This window comes from Poeciliopsis prolifica, unplaced genomic scaffold, assembly GCF_027474105.1.
Source record: "Poeciliopsis prolifica strain line A6 unplaced genomic scaffold, Auburn_PproV2 SCAFFOLD042, whole genome shotgun sequence".
Classification (NCBI taxonomy): domain Eukaryota; kingdom Metazoa; phylum Chordata; class Actinopteri; order Cyprinodontiformes; family Poeciliidae; genus Poeciliopsis; species Poeciliopsis prolifica.
The window spans coordinates 4,343,150-4,362,289 of NW_026562417.1; positions in this window are offsets into that span (position 1 = coordinate 4,343,150).

The window sequence follows — 19,140 nt, forward strand, 5'->3', positions numbered from 1 at the left end:
CCATGGAAACACTTTTTTCGCATCACACAAGTCCCATGATCAACTGCCAGGTGTTACAGCGGGTGGAAACGGTGAAGAAGCGACAGGAAGTGATAGGACATTGACAGTTGCGTGTCGTCCCAACATGTTGAATCCGAAGCTCTTCAGGGACATCGGCAACTACGATTTCTGAAAAACGCAGCATATGCAGCAATTCCCAGGTAGGCGGAGCTTGTGGCTCCACCACCTGATTAAAACACCAATGTCTCCTCTGATTGGATGATATATGATGAGCGCTACCACCACAACTAAATTAGGAATATATCTCATGTATGTGTTTGCATCCAACGCTGCTGGGATTTTTAATGACTTATTGCGTAAACAAGCTTACTCACCTGGGATTTCCTTTTAATGTTTTATTAAATGAAACACCACAATTATGACATTAGTAGAATATAGATAAAGAATTACATGCATTTGTAATGGAAATGCAGCCGTGGATACTGTAAATAACTTACTTTGACTGTTCTTCACTCAGTAATAACGTTCACACTGAAGAGCGTTGGATTGGCTTTTTAAATTGTCAACTAGTTCTAAGCAGAAATTCTGTCTTCCAGCTGTTTGTTCTCCCTACAGTAGCGTACGGTTACTGAAGCTTTTTATTGGTTTTTATCTTAAAAATAAAAACACATCTCATCTCGATGGTAAGTTTTCTTCTTGGACAGGCACAAACTGATTCACAATAAGTGTGTCATCCCCTACACAAAGGCGAGGTTTTACACTTCACTGAACTCTGCATGTTACAATTAGGCGGGTGGCTGTAATTCCCCTGTGCAATGGTTTATTTACTACGTTTAGGAAAGTCTCTGAAATTGCTGCAACTATAAAACAATTTGTGGCCTGACAAGTGACTGTGGCACCGAGGGTTTCCACTTCTAAAAGATGTTTTCTCGGCGAGTCTGTGCCCTGTGACAAGCTTTTGCACTGCTGGGATCGGGGACGGGATCATTTGCCCCGCTTTGATTTGGTGTCCAGTCAAATGAGACAGGAAGTGAACCATTCTCGCAGACCGCTGGTGACTGGTGGGAGACCACCGGAGCCCCGGTCTCAGATCAGGGGTCTGATCTCCCCTGCCCTGATCTCCGCTCCGTTCACATGTTGTGGTCAAGATCCGGGGGTCAGCTCCTCGGGTCACGTCTGCTTTGAGGGAACGAGTCGAACACTCTTACCATGCCCCGGTCTTATCTCGCCACCAGACACTCCGAATTTTGTAGCTAATTTGCTTTCATTGTTGCCAGATGTGCTGACATGCAGGCAGATGTTTGTTGTCACTGCAGTTAGAAACAGCTCACAGGAACCATTTTCTCTGCGCCGAAAGCAGAGGAAATCTGTGGGCGGACCGGGTACTGGAACCTAAGATCCGCCGATACCAGACTCAAGAAATTACCTTCAGATTTTGGACCGTATCGGATCGTAGATGAAAGGAATCACATGCAAACGTCGAGCCTGGAGAGATCCCACGGCCGTATAACACGCTCACATGAGCAGCCATCTTTGTGATTCCCAGCATGGATTCCATGAAACCCCCATCAGACTGGCTCTTTGTGTGATTAAAAGCATACACCAGAGCTTTGCATCTTGCAGATGTTGCCATAAATCAAGCGTTGGCTCTGCCTCTGCAACTGGCTGCCTGACAAATGTTCCACAATAACGGCAGGCCCCCCACTCCACCCTTCCAGTAAAAGAGGGAGGAAAAAAAGAAGAAAAAAAAGGGGTAAAAGAAAGGGGTGGGGGGGAGAGAAAAAGAAAGCCTTGGAATTTCTGCTTGTAACTCTTTCAGGACTATTGTAAAATCTCAGCCGTGTCAGCACAGGTGGAAACCTGACGGCTCATAAAACAGCGAAGCAAGAAAGAAAGAAAGAAAGAAAGAAAAATTCCGCCCAGTCTGGGCTTTTTCTGCACGACAATGTCTTAAACTCTCTGTAGTCCCACTGTGACTAATTCCAAACAAATCTAAAGAGTTAAATCGGTCCGTCTGTGTGTGTGTTCGGGCGGCACAGTCTACAGCCTGGCGCATGAAAAAGGCACAGCCATAATAGCTGAGACGGAGACTGAGCCGTGAGTCACGCTCTCCCAGGAGCGATGAGGAGAGATCATATCTGTAGGCAACATTAAACTCTGGCTCGGTCCGAACGGCTCGAGTCATCCCTGTTATGTTTAGAATTTTCCTGCCGAGAACGATTTATTTTTATTCTTACTTTCATTTTTATTTTATGGTCCTGGTCAATTTCAGACATGAGAAGGAATCAGCAAAGTGAAGGTAGAATATGTTTGACCCCACAGATGTTCCAGAACGTCAGACAAATGTAGTTTGAGTCAATTCAACGCACGGTTTTCAAACCGTTGCTTCATTTATTTCAAAAAGGACTTTGCATAATAGCCGTAAAGCTGGCTTTCATCTGCAGTCTCTCAGGATATAGTCTATAGAAATGCAATGTATTTCAGTCCAATACAAATCAACAGGCTTCTTCCAAAAAACTTCCAAAAAACTATATGACACAAAAGTTCAACACGATACAAACGACACATAAAAATTTTTTAAAATGATATTGTAAGACTCACATGATCAATGTCTGCATATGTAATTATCTAGAAGTTATACTTTTAAATTAGTGGAAAAGGATTTTTTTTAAAACTCAATGGTGATTTTATTTATTAAGGAAAAAAACTCAGTCCAAACTGACCTGGTATTATGTTAGCATTATGGATCAGATGCGGGTTTTCATGCCTGACGGCGTTTCAGACTCGCTTCCATTGCAGCACGAGTGGAAGATGAGCGAGACACATTAATGTCCTCATTTATTCCTCAACCCAAAGGGTTCTCCATCACTTTTCACTGTTTATTCAGATCAGCTGAAGGTGGACGATGTTTTAAGGTGACTGTTCACAGTGCCGTCACTGTGCCTGGTCATGTCTCCATATGTAAAACTTTACACTCCAGCCACAGCAGGAACATTCGGGATGGGGGGGGGGGGGCAGCGGCCATGAAAACCCGATTCAGCAGCAGAGCTGTTTCCACATAACACGGCATCATGTTGTAACACGTCAGCCTGTTAATAGAAATCTTGCTAAATCTCTTCATGTGGGCTCTCACTCCAACTCAACTCTGACTGGTTCGCATTTTCCCCGCTGTCTTAATAGATGAATGTCTGTTTGGTTGCCAAGTTGCAGCACATGTGACTGCGGGGCGACGGTGAAAGATACAATTATTTTCATGCAATGAAGGAGAGAGACGTGGAAAAGGCTCCTGCACCTTCTGCACAGCTGGCTGACGCCGGAGTTCAGCTCCAAACCTATTGATTCTTACGAAGCAAACATTAATCACAAACGTAAAAAAAACATGAACGTATGTGACAATGATTATATGATGGCATTGGGTTTGTTAAAATGTTCCTGTTTTACCACAACAAAGGCAGTAAATCTTTTGTCATGGTTGGCTTTGCTACCTACTGTGAGGTCGGGGTCACTCTCCCCCTGACCTTTAACATCCCGAAGAATAAACACATTGGCCCTACATCTGGGCTTAACCTCCACTTGTGCACACAAACTTTCCTTTCTAATGTAAATACTGACCTCATATAACCAACGTTGCCTTTTAAAATGATATTATAAGCCAAACTTGAAGCTGTGTTTTAGTTAAAGCCGGTTCCCAAAGCGACCCGTTTTGACTGCGTCGATGTCTTGATGGAAAATGATGGGAAAGGCTTTGCGCTGACAACGAACAAAACAAATACTGACGGGGCTTTAATTTCGGGAGAAGCCTGCTGTCAACAGCTCAAACAAATGCAAGCAAAGGAAGGAATGAGGACAGGGGTGTGTTTGTGTGTGTGTGTGTGGGGGGGGGGAGTGGAGGGGTGGGGGGGGGAGAGGCAAACAGAAAGAGACACACAAGGCTAACTGAGTGCCACTTCAAGAGAGAGGAACCCAAAAGCTTCTCCCAAAAGCTAATCTGATAACAGGGTGTGATTGTTTCTTTAAGGCGAACCTCCTTTCTATTTACTGAGACCAAGTATCTCCCAATGGTGCTATAGAAACCATTTGGCGCAACGCTGATTCTCACTGCCCCAACAATAACCCGAAACCATTAAAAGCATACACAAGAGCCTTAAAACAAAAGGTTCGTCTTGTTCCTGCAGTGAAAATAAAGCTTGGAGAGTATTTGCTAGAGGTCTTGTATCTGGAATGCCAACTCTTGTCATTAATGAGTAGAAAACGGAAAGTTTGACTGGATTTACGGATTCGGGTCCGAGCATCCAGAGTGTTTTTAGCACAAACAAAACAAGGACGCATATTAAGATGATTGTGACCCCCGTCTTTGTCCAACCACCCACCCCCAAAAAAAGGTTTTAAAAAGGAAAGAAGAAAGTTTGGTGGGCTTCTTCATTTCGAATGCAAACCGTCAATATTATCACACCCAGTAAGCAGTCCATGCATGTTCTGGCAAGTGCTATTGTGCAAACAGCCCTGCTTTTTAGAGCAACTGAGCTGTTGAATATTTATTGTTTGGTTAAGGTTTTAGAGAGAAATTATGACATCAGTCATGGGAGCGATTCAACAAGATGAAGGGAGGGGAATTTCCCACTTTTGCTGCAGACAAATTCAAACTTGAAAAGCACCGATCTGTCCAGACAGACAGTAGAGCCGGGTGGACGGATCCATGTTGGGCTGACACCATGCTCAGTTTGAAGCTTGCTGGTTATCACTGCTATCAGACCAAACAGCTATTAATCTCTGCTCCATTCCAACACTTAGGGTCAGAAGCAAAGGATGGAAGAGTCATCCATGGTCCAGTTCAGCCGAACCAGGCAAGGTTCTCAGTTTACTGCACTGCCTGCAGTCGATTGGTTGCTCTTTGTTGTTTAGTTATTGAATATCTCTTATGTAAAGCACCATGGTCAACTATGGTTGTTCAATAGGTACTGTATGCTATATGACTGAGTTTGACTTGGCTAATGTCAAACTCAGCGCGGCAAATGTCACAGTTGGACAACGGGGAAGCGGGGAGTGGTTGCCCTGTCAGACCGTCAGTTCCCAAAACCACACACAAAAGAGAAAACCTCAGAAACGTGCATGCAGGTCCAAATGACCGTGCCTTTGAAAGTGAAAAGGTTTCCTCAACCCAAACCTACTTTATGACCACCAAATACAACACATCAAGTCCAAAAAGTACATTTGGTTTTAAGAAAAGCAAAAAATGTAAGAAAGTAATGCAAGTTCCTGTATAGGACCCCAGTCTGGAGCCTCAGTTCTACATATATTAGCTTACGGGTCAAAATGTTTTAGCTCACATGAAAACTGTTCAAATAAATTGTCAAAATAGAAATAACCCAGCAAAGGTGGCTTATATTTCAGAGCAACTGTACACAAAACTGCTGAGAAATACAAAAAAATAAAATAAAAATAGATCCGTCACAGGCACAATGTGTCAAATGCCAGCAGGCCCACCCAGAGCAGTGACTGCAGTCGTCTGTTCTGTTTTTTTTTCAAAAACTTTTTTATCATCTGCAGTGTTGCACCGAAAATGTTCACACAGCCTCCCACGTTGGCTAAGTTAGCTCCAGATGGAAAACAGAGCCATCTTTCCCACAGAGCGAGGACGGGCATATCTTCACCCAATTTCATAACAAAACTCCAGGAATGTTTTCCAGACTGGATGCAAACAGACGCCGTGCGGCGACTCAGCATCTTGGAAAAATGTCTTGGCGCTGCGGGCTCGCTTTCTGACACATAAATAAGGCTGTTAAAAATGTTGCCTGCCTGCAGGATGGCGGCCGTCCACCGCCGCTGTCAACGGTGGGGGAGAAGGGACATTTACAGTCCCACGCCGTGAAATCGTTCACGTTTTGTCACATCACAAACACAAACTTTACTGTATTTTATTGGGGGGCCGTGGGATTGTTGTGCATATTGTGAAGAGAAAACAAATTATGAAATGTATAAAACATGTATTTCATTTACACCAGCTGCATTTCTGTTCACCATGAAATTGTGGAAATTGCCATTTTGAAAATTGATTTGCTCAATGGAAACAGCAGTTTTGAAAAAGCAAATGATTTTTTGATACATAGGTGTTGCGTTCCCATTGATCTCCATTTGTTCTGTAGAATTTCAACTGGGCCAATCAGTGGACAGAAGGAGCTGACGATTTTCTGATTGTCGATTCTCTGAGCTGAGTTAGAGTTGTTAGCAGGTGAGGAACGAAGTCGTTCAGTCTGTTTTGGCCACGCCCCCAAATATTGAGCAATAAAGGGTGGAGCAAGAGGAATGTTTAGGACATTTTATTGTTGGCAAATATGAAATTCAACCTTTCAACCAATCATTTCTCAGCAGCCAAGGGTCCAGACGGTCCAGGCTGAACAAGGGGCTGCTTTTTACCAGGCGAGCTTTGGTCTGTCCCATAAATTCACAATGAAACAAAGTAAAGTTTGAGGTTACGATGTGACAAAACGTATAAAAATTCACTTTAAAACCAGTACATGTGGCTTATAGGACGAGTGCTACAGTTGCAAAGTTTGCAAAACCATTAAAACCTGAACAGAAATGAAAAGTGGGAGAAAGAAGAGGCTGACTGCCGGAGTTTCAGGTGGGATCAGAAAGAAAGAGAAAAAGGAGAGGAAGCCTGCAGAGGCTAACTTCTACAGCGGCCTGAATGACTATCATTATTGTAATGACTGTGTAATGTTTTCTTTCCTGGACCAGTAATTGTTACCAGCCCCTCTGCTCATACATGCAGGTGGACAAATTGCGGCAGAGAATGACTTTCCTTGAAGGTGAGTTTAAGTATTCCTAAGATCCAGGCTTCGGTGCCGTTACCCGGCTTCAAACCTGACTGATGGGATTTGCGCCACAGTTTCCAAACCTTCTCACCAACAAAAAGACAATCTCATCACAATCATCATCTTATTATTTTCTTGTCAATGAAAAGTTTGATAATCTAGCAGTCCTGTTCTTGAGAAGATCTCAGATGACGATGCTGGAACCGGTGGAGGTCTTGGACATGACAGGCTGTGTTTGCTTATTCTGACCCTTTTAAACTTCCATGCTCCATAAAACTCAAACACGCCCCACCGCCACCTGCGGCTAACTGACCATGACTCTTAAAATCAGCCAGATGTTGCTGCAAGTCCAGGATTCCTGAGCCAAATCAGAACAGATACTCGTTACTGGTGGAGACGGACTGTGTGTTTAAAGACATGGGCTTGCATGTGTTTCAACAAATTATTGTGCTTTGTTGAAACTCTTCCGTTCACTGTATAAACAATAAACACAAAGTGTGTCTTCCAGCTCTCTGACCGGCCAGTCACCCATGTAGCTTCAGACGACGGTTAAGTAGCGCAACGTTATCCGCTTTCCCTTAGCTTTTTTGCTGTTAGCTGCAGCATGTGCGCTTTCGCACGTCCTCCAGAAAACCTCCTCTCCGACGCCAGGCTTGAAAAAGACAGAGTTAAAGAGGAGTGGCAAATAAAAATGAGGTGGATTGGCAATGCTTCCCAAAAACCAACAGCTTACTCTGCTGCCCAGAAACTGAGCTGTTAGCGTGTCACGACGTTCATCACATGCTAACAGTAGCAGCAATCTTTAGTCAGAGGCCAGTTCAGAATAACATGACTGCTACAGGAGCATCACCTTTCACTCTGACTCTCTAAAGAAACTTGGATGATATGAATTATGACACTTAATTTCCCTTTAGAATACTAAATAAATTACTGTTGTAGTGAAATATATATTTGCTGAAAATGATATCAGTTACAAATTATAGTTTTATTGAAATAAGGAATAGAAAATGCCTTTCAGCATCGTTTTATCACACTGCTTTGCAATATATCCCTCTGTGTTGTGTTGCATAGTTTCAGATTGTGTTGCACATGTTTGTACAGTGTTCATGTTCCACATGGGAAAATGTCACAACCAGAGGAATAAATTCATATTCATAATTAGTTCAGTCCTGGACGTTTCACTTCTTCCCTTTGATATGAGAACTTACATGTTTGACTTTATTGAAAATGCACTGAACTGCGCAGCAGAGGAAACTTCAGGAAAAAACTAGGAAAAAAAAAGAACGATTTAATGTGCAACTTAATTTCCATTTATTAAATAAGCATCGCTTTGAATGTGGATTTTGTTTTTCATTAGCATGGGAAAACACAGTGTGGACACACACAGACCTAGAAAGTGTTTCATTCCATTTTTGGTCATTAGTGTTTCACGCACACACACACACACACACACACACACACACACACACACACACACACACACACACACAACACACACGCACACACACACACACACACACGCACGCACACACACACACACACACACAGAGTCCCCTCCCTCCACCTCCTTTTTCCCAGCAGTGACTTTCAGTCCCAGATGTTCTCTCACAGGCTTTTTTTCCCCTCCTCCTTTTTTAAACCCTTGCTAGTCAACTTACTTCAAAAGCAAACTCCACGTCGTTTTGAACCGGTTGCAGTTGCAGCCCTGAATGCAGCACGTCGTTCAGTCACTCCTGATTTTAATCACGTCGTCGTGGCTACGGCGGTCGCTTTGACACCCGCAGAACAGCTCGATGCCTTAAACAGGAGAAGAAGAATATTAAAAACTCTAACACATGACAGGCAGCAGCTGTTATTGTTTATTGGTGAGACTGGAAACATTAGTAAATTATTATGATTTTTCTTTTCCAAGTATCTTGACAACATGAGCAGTGTGTTGTTGTTGTTTTTGAGTGTGTTAAATTAATACTAAATTCATCTCATTGTTTTATGGTCTCAGTTTAACGATGTGGGTTTTTGGATAGAAGCATCAATTCAAAGTATCTTGACATTTTTTTAAAATTTTTCAATGTTTTTAATTTACTTGCTGTTTCCTTTCTTTAAAAAAAAAAAAAAAAAAAAAAGCTTCATTCACAAGAAGAATTTCCTGAGCTCCTAAACCTGCTGCTATAAAATCAAATCTAAACCATAAAATTACATCAAAGGACATGAAGGTAAGTGAGGAAGAGTGGCTGACTTCACTCCTGCATCAGAACATCTACATCATTCCCAAAACACACACAGGATTATGTAATTACAGCACCTTCATCTTTTAGAAATTTGAGGAAAATCATTTCTGCTTTTTCTAGTTTTTTTCAGTTGTTGAGAGCTGAAAAAACTAATAATAATCCATTTGTGATTATTACTAATCCTTTTTCAAAAGGATCAACATGGATTCTCTGCTTGTTGGTTGCAACCCGAGTATGGTGGCCCGGAAGGCTCAACAAACTGCAAACGCACCAACGTAATAGCAAAAAGCAACAAAGGAAGTTATGCTAAAACTGCAGTTTGACATTTCATTTCAGCATAAATTCCACGTTAGCTTAATTTCTGTCCTTCTACAAAATCTGTTTTTTCCATGATGTCCCTTATTGTGGCAATTTGCTGACCTTTCTAGGTCACTGTACCCAACCAACCACAGCATGAGGTCCGGATCTTAAAAGAATCACACCTGCAGGTTTTTGGTTTATAATTCCACTTGAACATTTTCTCAGTATTGACATAAGTCTAGCAGCCTTCCCACTCTGTTTCCGTTGCTGTATTCCAGCTCCCAGTTCTCCCAACTTCATATTTGTGGAGCGTGACTCAAACAGCATGTTGGACCATGTGAAACCACAGCTCTGTGCCCTGATGTCAAGTTGCCACGAGGCGTTCGGGGGCTGGCACTTTTGTAGGACCTTTCCTCTGTGAAGGAACGTCTCATAACGCTGCGGCCGTCTCTGCAGACTTCTCCTGCTCTCCTGAGAGTTAATCATAGAAACGACAGGATCTCACTGCAGATAGAAGAAAGATGTTTATGGACTCTGAACACATTTATTAACCTCTTGAATGATGCCGACTAAGCCTTACTGCATGGGGGCGACGGCGTGAAGGAGGTCACCGCTGCTCGACAAGAACAACCAGAGCAATTTCCCAGCTAATGAACTGTGAGATGAGTCACTTATACTCACATTTAGGGAATGACATTTCAGAGAGAAGTCCTGCGTCTTGTTCAAACTTAAAGTTTGGTCGTGTTCAGTTTGTCAACCTAATGCAGGTCTGAGGTCCTCTCTGTCCTTACGGCACAAAGCCGCACATTTGTTCAAAGACGACACAAATCAAGCACGAGTGGTACTTGGACAGTATTCATATGAAACAAGTCATGTTTAGATAGATGGATTGACTGAAAATATTTTTTGTCTGTCTGTGCATCACATTGAATTTTGTTCTTGTTAACACGGACAAATGTGGAAGTCATACATTGCTTTTTTGTTGTTGTTGTTTCAGGGATTTCTTCTTTTGTCCATGAAACCAACATTTAACCTCGATTCTAATTAGTTAAATACAGAGACGCTGAACCCAAAGTCAGATTGTTTACAGCAAAAGGAAATAATTAAAAACATTTTAAAGGGCTTTCACGCCTGGGCAAAACGCGGATCATGACAACCCGGGGGAGGATTCCTGCCTGGCAGGAACCAAGCAGCACCACAGCGACCCCTTAAGGTGCCATGAAGAAGTGCAGCTCTGCTTCAGAAAGGGACACGGTGTGATTTACTGCAGAACATTGTTCTGGAAAGCGCGTGTCTTTTCCAACCCAGAGTGAATTTCGACCTGACTGGACACATCCACCACAGATGTCTGCGCGGCCGACCGTAATAGGAGGCCGGACGTTTGCTGACGGTCTCCAGGGAAATCAGATCCTTCACCGTTTCTCTCATCAGTTCCAGCTGCCCTTGAGCAAGGCTCCTAATCAGTGACTGGATGATATTAAAATGCCTGGCTAAGTAAATTGGGTCTAGATGTATGGTGTCATTGTATGGCTTGTCCCACTTTGTTGATCTAACCTTGATTTAACTCCTAAAGCTCATGCTTATGCGCCTGGACATAATGGTCTGTACAGATAATGGGTATGAATATGCCAATATTTGGAAAATTTCCATAAAGCTTCTGGAGCAGATGGAAATTAGCCATTAAAAAAAGAAAAATCAGTGGGTTTAAGCTGTGGGAATGCACTCATCACAGTTCCGGAGCCAATTTTTGACCTTTTGACCTGATGACAGCTAAAAAGCAGATCCTGCCTCATCAGCAGGCGAATGGCGGAGGTCGAAGGTTATCATTGGGTCGGAGCAAACTGTGATAGAATCCTCATCGAAGATGTGACAGGTTTCAGGTAGAAAGGTTGTCTTCTGGGTTTTCTCCAGCCTGCTTCTTGTTTTAGGCCTTTCTCTGTGAGAAATATAATATGTCATATAAATAAACAAATAACTGAAACAGGCTGTACTCTACAGGTACAGGACGTCCCAAATAAGACAGAAAGAGACTGAAGACGTAACATCACAGAAGGTGTGCAAGGAGGAAACGTTTGCTCCTGAACCTGACCAGAGAGAAGGCAGGTCAAAGGTCACCAACTGCAGTCCTGAGAGTTACTGACCAGGAACATTTAGATCCAGCCCGCTCCAACAACACCTGGGTCAAACGAAGGATTCCCTCCCCACATCTCTAAGGTCTATAGAGGCCTAGAAACAAAACTAGTGTTTGGTTGAGGTGCGATGGAGCAGGGATGTACATCAAAGAAAACCTTTGAGGAGTTGGAGACTGCTGAGGTTGACAAAGACCTGAACGTATGGGAAGAAATCCTCTAGAGTCTAAAGTTGACTTATTGAGACACTAGAACAGAAGACATGTTTGCATAAAATGAATTCCAACCAAGAAGACGGTAGATGGACACCAGAGTGGAATACTGGTCATTCCAACCACAGGGTGTAAGACGACCTGTTAGGGTTCGGATGTCCAAATTTAAACCAAGGTTCATTTGTCATAACTCCGTTCCCACTGACCATATAATTTGTGATGTTACATTTTGAAAAAAATCAACTTAATGTAAACATGGCAATCTAAAAAAAAAAAGAAAAATTATTTTATCATTTTATCTGGTTAATTTGGGTTCATTTCACAAAACCTCAATGGGAACACTTTTATGACATCACAGAGTCACATGATCAACAACTAGGAGTTGCCTCTGTAGCAAACCACAAAGAAGAAGGCAACAAGAAGTAGTTGGAGGATTGTGTTATTTTACTTAATGCATGAACACAATTATGATTTTAATTGCATTTCTCTTGGAATGGAAACAACACAGTTGTGAAATTGTTTTTTTTTTATATATATATATATTAATTGGAAAACTGACAATTTTTTTGCACACATTTGCAATAGAAACAAGGTCAGAGCCTCCTTTTTATCTGCCGAGAAGGCCTGACTGACAGACCCTCCCACCAGGCCACGCCTACACATTAGCAAATTTTTTGCTAGATTTTGGGACCTTCCACACAACTTAATGTAAGAATATGCAAGTCAGACCTTTTAAAGATAAGCAATTGATCTGCAATTGATGCATTTCTAATATTAAGTCCCTTTTCTCCCAGAGATTATTCAAAACATTTGAATGTGTGAACATTTCCTTTAAAATGTAAATGGGGTGTCCTCATTTTTTCACACAGATGTACATTGTTCAGTAACCCTGCAGCAGCTTAATAGATCACATCATTGACTCTTGGGTGCTGCTCTATAGCCCCGTCTTTCGCCACCAGTTCCGTCTGCTGTCCCAGTTCCCATCTGTCCTGTCAGAGACGAGCAAATGTCAGGGAAAAAAAACCCCGTCATGTAATCCTCCCCTCACACTGAAGACACGGTAATCCCTCCAGCCGTGGATGTTCAGGTTCAGCTGCCGCGCCGGCTGCCGCAGCTCAGCCGTGGAAGTGTGACAAAGCCCCCCAGATTGGAGGACAGCTCTCTGGACTAACAACACCGGAGAGGAGAGGTCAAAGTAAATTGGCTCACTGGGGAGGCCGGTCCACCCCGCAGGCGTTCGCCCACTCGTCCCAGCGATGAATCCGAGTTCCCACAGGTCACCCGCTTAGCTCCAAGATGGACGGCGGCGTTTAGCAAATGGAGCGGGAAGGAAAACGAGGTGATCCTCTCAATGTCACCGGAGCTTCACATGGCAGAGTGTTCACAGGCAGCAAATGTGTTCTCTTTGGCGGTCCTGCATGGCGCTGAGGCTTAAGCTGGGTTTGAGGCTGGTCACAAGTCAGGGCGTTGCATCTGGAGCAGCGTCTTTCACTTTGCAGCTTCTTCAAATGCATCTAATGTTTTATCAGGAGAAAAATGTTGAATTGACTACCAATAAGTAAAGGTTGCAGTATTTTCTGCCTCCCAAGATCCATTTTTCTTTCCCGGGAACATTGTGTTTGCACATCGTTTGTTGGATGTGATCTACAAAAAAATGTTCAGGAATAGGGCAAATTTTCCTTAAATAACTTGGAGTTTGGTCTCACAGAAACAATCTCCCAACAGGTGGATCAGTGAAAGTTAACCTGTGAAGAGGAGGTTTACAAAACATCAACTTCAGCAAGAAATGTAAAATAACTGTGGCTGCAGTTTCCAAGCTTCCGCTTCACAGAGCAGCCTGACACGCCCCACTCAGCTCCTGCAGACTAGCAGCAGCAATTAGCAAACACGTGCTGGAACAGCTGAGCTCATTACAAGAGCTACCTCTCAGTTCATTGCTGATAAAAACGCTGTTAAAGGGTTAATAGAGGAGCCACGTTAAGATGACTTCATGAAGGCGGAGCTTCAGAAAAAGCAGGAGTTTTTAAAGACACAGAGACCCAATTTCAAGGCGTTAAGTATTGAAATCAAATTTATTTTAAGCCATAAAAGAAATGGCTAAAATTTGTAATTGAACTGCATTGAATCAACAATTTAATATACTTAAAATAAATTGTTGGTTTGCCTGTAACCATGTATGAATAAAATATTTAAAATTATTTCAGCGGATATTTATTTATCTTTAGTAGGAAAACTACAGCAGCTCTGTACCTCTGCTTCCTCCTGTCACTGCATGTTCTCTCCTCTGTCCACGGCTCAAGAGTTTACCAGATTACTTTCAAACACACGTGACTCACGCTGCTCTTTTCAAGGTTAGCTGAAATGGCGGCCGGGGTGTATTAATGAGCCTGTGACTTCAGGGGAGGTAATAAAAAGAAAAGCAGCTCTGCTCCTGCACCCTGGGACATTGTCCAGCGGTTGTTATGTTAATCATTCGGGCCTAATTAATATCATGCATATTATTAGGAAAATGAAGATCCAAATGCCACCACGTGTTAATTGCCATAGAAGAAGTTGTGAATGTTAAGAGTTTGCCCTCACTTACTTACCCAAGGCCTTCGTTAGAAAAGGAGTAGCTCACTTTTTTTTTTTTTTTGTTTAAGTTTTCAGGAGCAGCAGAGGGAAACACACACTTTTTTTTTTTTTTTTTTAAATCACATTTTAGAATGATTTTAGTTAAGGATTTTATAGGTTGACTGTCCCAGTAAACCTGCGCTCAATGCAGGATGTTTGGTGGAATCAAGAAGATCTACAGCGCACCAGTGTGTGTGTGGGTGTGTGTGGGTGTGTGTGTGTTTTGAGGGGATTTCCTGATGTAATCTCCCCTTCTTTCATTTCTAATAAACCTCATTCAGCAAGCCACAAATCCTTCCACTTACTGTTGCTATTGAGGCAACATGGGAAAAGGAAAAGCTCACTTACCTCTCCACCTCCTCTCCATCAGCAAAGGGCCACACATACGACTGTCAAAATCAACAAAACATCCAAATATTTATGTTTTCTTCACTTGATTTGTATGAATGTTAAAGCTGCCGTTAAAGCTGGGTAATATCCTGTAAAACCAAACATTCCCTGACAGATTCTGATGTCGTCAAAATTACAATTAAACAATTATAACCACCTACAGCATTTCTGAAAAAGTTTCTTTTCTGTTTTTTCTTTTCTTTTTTAAACTTGAGTGGAGTTCTGCCGTAACGCGGCCCCGCTGAAACACCGGGGCCAAACGGTCGAATCCAAGTCGCATAAATTTGTCGTAATTTCACGATGATCTTTGCCAACTTTCAACAGCTCCTTAATTAATCCTCAACTAGCACACATAATTAATTGATTTACATGCGCACCCCCCACTGTAGTCTCCAGCAGGGCCTTCCTGCTGGGGAAGTTAATTGTCAGGTTGGACCGTTTGCCTCCAGAGACTTTGTGCTGTGAATTATAATGAGTTAAACTCTTTTTCTCCTTTCACTGTTGCCTGTTAATAATCAAATTACATTTCCAAGAACTTTATTTAAAACAAAACAAAAAACAGATGCTATAAGTCAGTTTTCAGTCAGTCCTAAATAGACATTTTAGATATTTTTAATTGGGGTTTTTGTGGAGCGGTTATGAGGAGTCAGTATCTTATTTATAGTGGGGGAAAAAAAACAACGCATCTTTACATCTGAATTTAAAAAAAAAAAAAACAAGATGGAAAAACTAAAATTTTAACATGTCCTGAAAAGGAAGTAGTTGTCATCTCGCTTGGGAAATGGCCGGTTTGATTTCAGCTTCCTCTGCCTCAAAATGCTGATGTGCCCACAGGCAAAACACTTAAGTCACCTCGTCACATTTGCAAGCATAACTGGGTTAATGTGTTTCTCCCAGTGTTGGAAAGAACATATTTTAAATGTGAGCAACATCATTGCTGTTCTGCTTCAGTCTTTTATTTGAGCTATCTATGTTAGCGTTAATTTACAAGCCAGCCAAATTATTTACAGTCATTGCTGTGACCACAATCCAATTGTAACACGCAAGTTAACATGTTTTGCTCATGAAATGATTTTTATTCATCTTTGCTGTTGTTAATTCAAATGAATTTAAGTGGTTTATTACAAGAACAGCATGTTTTCTGGAGACCTGAATGCCCTGCTGTACAGTAATGTTTTCTCTGTTACACCTTTTTTATTTAGTAGATTTTGTCCAATAAAACATGTCAGATATGATGTCAGGTGATAAAACGAGTTCCAGGTTGCCCTTCTCGATCTACACTCTTGTCCTCATGAAACTAAATTTGACTTTTTCCCCCCAGGCTAAGGAACCGGTGAGTGGACCGAGTGCATTTCCTTCTCCCAGCATTCCCCCTGAGTCCTGGAGACGGGACAGAAAAGCGAATATCACAGCCAAGGCGCACCGCCTCGTCCTACGGCCTTTTTTGTCTCTAGTTTATTTTGCTGCTTTATTTCAAGCCGTGGTCACCTCAAAGTCATCTGAGACCTTGAGAAAGAACGTAGCCTACATGCTTTTTTTTTCTGTCAAAATGTTGAATTTTTCTTTCCCCCTAGAAGAACGGATTAAGCAGACACTTTCTTCTTTATTAAAGACAGCTTTACTAATCGCATCGCTTTGAAAAGCTAAATAATTTAAGTGGCTCATTATCAGCTCCACGCCTGGGTAGAACAGACACCTCGAACTGCACCGAGGCAGCTGGGTGTCTTCGCTTTTCACCGTCTTCTCAGCACAATAGCTAAATTTGACTTTCTACTAATTAATGAGATGAGTTCATTACTGCTCTCGAGGTTAATGTGTTGTCCTACAGCAGATTAGTGAAGGGATTCTGCTGCTGCGGAGCATCCTAATTAAATCACAGTGGGTGCTACCTACTTTAATAGATGAAAATAATGAAAGTCGTCACTCTTCTCAGCAGCAACTTGATTACCGTGTCCTGTCTCTGCTCATAAAAGGCTCTATAGTCACCTACAACAGAACACGGAGAAATTAATTCAATTACACCAAGCAATAAAAGAGTGAAAGCAGTTTATTTGGAAGTTTGATTTGGACCTGCTTGGTCCTGATCATAGAAAACTGGTGGGCCAAAAGTGCCATCTAAAGGTCAGCAGTGGTAGAGCAGCCATATAGTATCATAGCTACAGTTTTCTGCTGAAATACAGTCAGTTGAATAAAAGTTCTACCTTCATTAGTTGTGTCAGTTGCTGTACATGGACGTCATTTTGCATGTAGGGAGATAGATCAGGGCCATAAAGTTCGATTTCTTTCAGTTGGAGTTTGGAGAGGTAAATTAGGCTGGACATTTGAACATATTTCACTTCTCATTTTGAATATTACTCACTTTAAGACTGTTACCAGAAGATAAATCTGCCTCAAAATCTCATCTGATTTGCCTCTAATGTGTAGAGCACATTAGCATCTTTTAGCTGACTGTTTTAATGACACATTTCAGTTCACAATTTATATTTAATTTAAAACTGTTTGTGGTGAAGTTGTTTCCATGCTAAGAAATAAGTCCGCTTGAGTTGTTTTGCAACTTGTGATTGCAAAACAACACATTAAAAACTGTCTATTTGATAAAATATTAGTATTTTACAGTTTTATTCTCTTTTTATTTTACTTGTTTTATTATTAATAGTATTGGATATTTTCATTTTAAGAAAATAATTCTGCTTAAAATTATAATTCAGCTTCACAAGTTCCTTCAACTTGACAGACTGGGTTAGCATCTACTAGGAAAATTCACAAACATCACACTACTTTACTCACTTAAAACTACTTTACATTTCATGTATTTTTGTGTTTTTATTATCGGACAAATTTACTAAAAAAAAACAATGTTATCGACATTGCCAACTCCCTCAAACGTACAAGCTGCTTTAACTTGTTTTAGCTAACTACTTTTTTATATCTTTCAGCTTCTACTGATTTATCTTTTAAATCTCTCCACTCTACCTGAGTGGAGAGATTTCAGTTATTTCCATCACTAAGACATAGATTTGCTTAGCAAGTTTCCTTAGTATTTGTAGCATTAGCATCTTTAACTTAGAGATCACCTCTGTTAGCTTGTTTTGTTTTATTTAAAAGTTCCATTGACTAATACACTCATTTATGAAAGACTGTTATGTACTTGTATTTGAACGATTCACACTTTTTTACATTTTACTTACGAACATTAAACTGTTTTACCTTTTTACTAATACTGATTTGCAAAGTTTTAATTCCCATGCTAGCACTAGCATGTTCTGTACTACATGTTAGCATTGCTTCATTTTAGTTTGTGTGTTAGGAACACTTTTCACTTTTTATGAAGGACTTTTCCTTTTGCTCTTGACCTCAGCATGTTTTAAGGTGAATCCTGACGACACCAAATAGCTTCAGCCATCTTACACATCCAGCCTTGTTTTTGCATGTCGAATTTCATCAAACGTACTTGGCAGCCATTATTTGTTTACATGCCCAATTCCATTAGTAATGCTATTGTTCAGTGTGATTTCTTCATTTAGCCTGCCTGGGTGTACAAATCCAAATATCATTTCTTTCTTTAGTCTTCTTGTCTTTGCCTCGCATTAATCCTCCTCGTCTCAAAGCTGCCATCATTTTCTTGGTGATGATTCCAAAATTATCCTAATCCCACCCACCCTCTTTGAGGCCCAAGCCTACGCGCGTCCTCGGCTTTTGTGGCATTAAGTGGATCATATTAAGAGTAGAATGTTACACTTTGGTACAAAAAAAAAAAAAGAGCGACGCAGAGTGACTTTGACATGCAAGAGGCTGTTGTTTATGAGACAAGAAGTATGAAGAAATACTGGGGCTAAGTCCAAACTTTTTCCCTTCTATAATCTCTGACTAGGGCCACAAGAGTCACTGAATGCTAAAACCAAATAAAGTTGTCAGTAATGTCCTTTTACAGAAGGCGCATGGATGTGAACAAAGCTTAGTGCATTGAGGAACATTTTCCATCATAATTACTGTTCAGTTAAAAACTCATCTTGTTTGGGATTAGATCAAGCTGGACTGACGCGTCTTTCTCCCGCTGCTGACTTTGAGTTCCCAAGTTTTCAAACCACAAGAAACTTTTTCACTGTTGCTGTAAACGTTCTGTTGTGGTTCTAACTGTGTTACAATCACAACAGAATGATTTATGCACACAAGAATCTGATCATAAAGTCTGCAATTTGGGCCTCCGCAAATCCTTTATGTTGATAAAGCCGTCAGAAGTCCTGTTTACAATTTATAGTCCTGAGTCAAAGTAAATCCATAATAAAATTCACAGAATGATCTCATTATGAGCTGCAGTCTTCCAATTTACTACTATAGTAATCTTTACTACTATGTTACCTTTGGAATAAAGAATGTTTTTATTACATTTGCTAGTTGCCAAACTTAATAAAAACAGATTTATGCTGAAATAAAATGTCAAACAGATTCAGAA